Source organism: Equus przewalskii, chromosome 15 (assembly GCF_037783145.1).
Source record: "Equus przewalskii isolate Varuska chromosome 15, EquPr2, whole genome shotgun sequence".
NCBI lineage: Eukaryota > Metazoa > Chordata > Mammalia > Perissodactyla > Equidae > Equus > Equus przewalskii.
In genome coordinates, this window is record NC_091845.1 from 16,359,192 (window position 1) to 16,362,857 (window position 3,666).

Below are 3,666 nucleotides of genomic sequence, written 5' to 3' on the forward strand. Positions count from 1 at the left end.
GGGACGTTTTATATATGCATCTATTTGTATATGTATATGTGTGTGTTTATAAACATATGTGTGTGTGTGTGTGTGTGTATTCCCAAAGACAAAAAGTTGGTGATCCTGGCTTCATTAACGACTTTTCACAAGTCTTCTTTTGTAGAAGAGCTTCAGAAATTAGTCTGATTATTGGAAATTGTGATATGCCTAATAGAAACATATTGAAAGCAAAATGATGGAGTAGACAATACTTCCCCAAAATAGTTTGCCATCTATTCACATGCATAAATATGTATGTGTATGACTTCCATCCTACAATAAGTTTGAATGGACCTCCCTTAAAAAATAGTGACCAAAATGTATGAAAGGTAATAGAGTGACTATTATAGTTGCTATCAAACATAGAAGAAATCAACATAAATTACAGTTATAATAATAAATAAGAAAGAATTTTCCAGCAGTGAAATGAGTTAAATACATAGAATGGTTAAAAAGGGAAGCTCATTATTTAAAACCAAGCAATATGGAGAATTAATTGGGCACAAATTTTGTTGAATTTATTGATAGACATAAGTTCAAAGCCTCTTGTTTGTGGTAGAAACATCAGCTAAGGAATTGAATATAAGTTGGGAATTGAAGAAAGGTGTCATCTAGACAAGGATTTCTCAACCTCAGCACTATTGACATTCTAGCTCGACCTTCCTTTGTTAGAGGAGGCTTGCCTGTGCACTGAAGGATGTTAAGAGCATCCATGGTCTCTACACGTTAGATCCCAGTAGCACCACATTCCTTCAGTTTTAACAACCAAAAATATCTCCATATGGGGGGCAAATGTGCCATGGGGGGGGGGCAAAATCACCCTGACTGAGAACCACTGCTCTAGGCAGATGGATGTCATATAGGTGGCATTGAAGCCAGAGAGAAGGTTAAGCACATAAAGAACTGAATTGTGAGATACAAAAGAATCTATAGAGAATGCATGGCAGGGCGTAGGGGAAGTGAAAGAAGTTTGGTGTAAGAGGTAGGAGAGAGACCAAGAAAACATTTTTTTTTAAAGTAAAAGAGTTTCAGAAAGGAGTCATTTACTCTAAAGAGAAGAAATAATTTAAGGATAGAAAAGTATCCATTTGATGTGAGAAATAAAAGATCATTATAGATCTTCCTCGACTTAGGATGTCGTAAGTTGAAAATATTGTAAGTCAAAAATGCATTCAATTCACCTAACCTACTAAACATCATAGCTTAACCTAGCCTGCCCTGAATGTGCCCAGAACACTTATATTAGCCTACAGTTGGGCAAAATCATCTAACATAAAACCTATTTTATAATAAAGTGTTGACTATCTCATGTAATCTATTGAATATTATACTTAAAGTGAACAAAAGAAAGGTCACCTGGGGACAGAATGGGTGTAAGTGTATTGGTTGTTTGCCCTTGTGATCGCGGGGTAGACTGGGAGCTGTGGCTTGCTATGCTGCCCGGTATCTCGAGAGAGGATCGTACTGTATGTCACTAGACAGGAAAAGATCGAAATTTGAAATTTGAAGTGCAGTTTCCACTAAATGCCTATTGTGTCCCACCATCCTAAAGTCCAAAAATTGTAAGCTGAACTATCGTAAAGTTGGGAACCATCTGTATTAACTCAATGAGGCCAGTTTTAGCGGATTGATCAAGGCAGAAATCAATTGCAATAAAGGCAGAGGACACTGATTAATTCTTCAAAAATGTGGGGTATGAGAAGAGTAGAAAGGGAGATAATTAGATAGGTACTTGGAGAAGAAAAATTTTATATATTTTTACTTATGTATTTTTTGTGATAAGAGAGAGAAGAATGTTGTAGGTTAAAAAGAAAAGGAGTGGGTAGAATGGGAGAGGCTGAGAAAACCGCATTGAGAGACTCACAGAAACAACACTAGCATTATTCTTTTAAATCTTAGTATACAAAATGACTGTAACCAGACTGAGAAGCGGACGTCTGGGTTACGGTGCTGATTTTACTATGAACTGACAGCATGACAGGTGTCCTTATTTAAAAGACTCCGTTTTTGAACACGTGAAAAATGAAGCATTTAGAAAATGAAGGAACATTAAGAAGTTAAGGTCAAAAGAAAATGTCAAATCTGTGAAAGGAAAGGACAATGCTTAGAGACAGCAGGAGTGGATGCTGGGGGCAAGGAGTAATATTAAACCAAAACCAATCAGCCCAATTACAGCCCGACATAGTCACCCCTTCATGGATTTTTTTTTAAGACATTTGGATCTTTTTTGCCTTGAGAATTATAACCTGTGCAATAGCATACCTTTTCTTGGGAAATTAAATGAGATTAAAAAAAAGAAAGCTACAGAGATCCGAGACATGCTGTTACTCTTTTACAACAATGATCAATTTTAGACAGCTTTCCTTGGCCTCTAGTTCATCATTCTTCCATCCTCAAGCATATTTTGGGAACATTTTATTTTCCTGAAAAGAAAGAAAGAATTACTCCTCAAATTATGTGTGTTTTTGGAGTTCTGAGAGCTATATCCTTCCAAAACACTAGAGGAGCAAGTAATCACATAAATTCTGCAACTCTGTCTTTCTCCTCTTTAAAATGAGAAAGTCTGACAACATGGTCTCTGAAGTCCCTTTAGTGTTGAAAACTGAATTTATTATTATTCTAACACGTCCTGGGAACCCCGGCACTTTTGCTCCGACTTAAAGTAAAATTTGGTGGCTGAAGTTATGGTAAGGCTGTGTGTATGTGTGTGTGAATGTGTGTGTGTAATTAGGCATTTTAGTTAAGTCAGGCAATTTAAGAATATTAACTCTTTAAACCATAAAATCATTATCTAGTGCCCTGAGGCAGCAATTTACTAAATGGCATTCTAAGTAGCCTGGAAAATTTAACAGAGCCTCTGAAAAATGACCAAAGGCTTTGGACTGGAAACTGTCCTTAAATTGTCCAGCATAAAACCATGTTGGCACAAAGATGGTAGCTATTAACAAAATTTTATATATAATGTATATGTAGCCACAAACATTTTGATGATTTATTCCCAACAAATATATATTTGCTGACAGGGAAGCGCAATCTTCAGAGGAAATGGCTCTGTAATGTATGATTTGATATGTCTTCCATATCAAGCCGTCATTAAAGACCCAAGAATTCATCTACATAAATCAATCAAATAAATGGCCATTCACTCAAAAGAAGGATTTTATCAGCAAAAGAAAGGCAAACAATAATGTCAGAATGTACAATAATAGTGAAATACCATCTCTCAGAAGGAGCCAAGGTTTTGCCTTAATTGATATTTCATAGAAAATCTCAACAAAAGGACAAAAATAAGAACATTACCTGAGTTATCACTTTGTTATAATGAGAAATGTGCTCCATCTTAATATTCACATAACAGAGGAAGAAGGTAAAGCTTTATAAGATAACTCATTATAAAATGTGTATTGATCAATAAAAGATACATTACTTTAAAGTGAAGAGGTCTTTGAAGAAGGAGTGTGAGGGTCAGATTTTAATCTTATATCTGCTACTTATTAGCTTTAAACCTCTTCCTCCACCCTCATCTTTGGTCGTATCCCCACATTTCCTTTGCATGTACTGGCCATTCAATTTTTGGTGAGTATCCTCTTCTCCAGCACCAGGGATAAACTTTGACTAAAATGAGATCCATTAGTTTTGGGATAA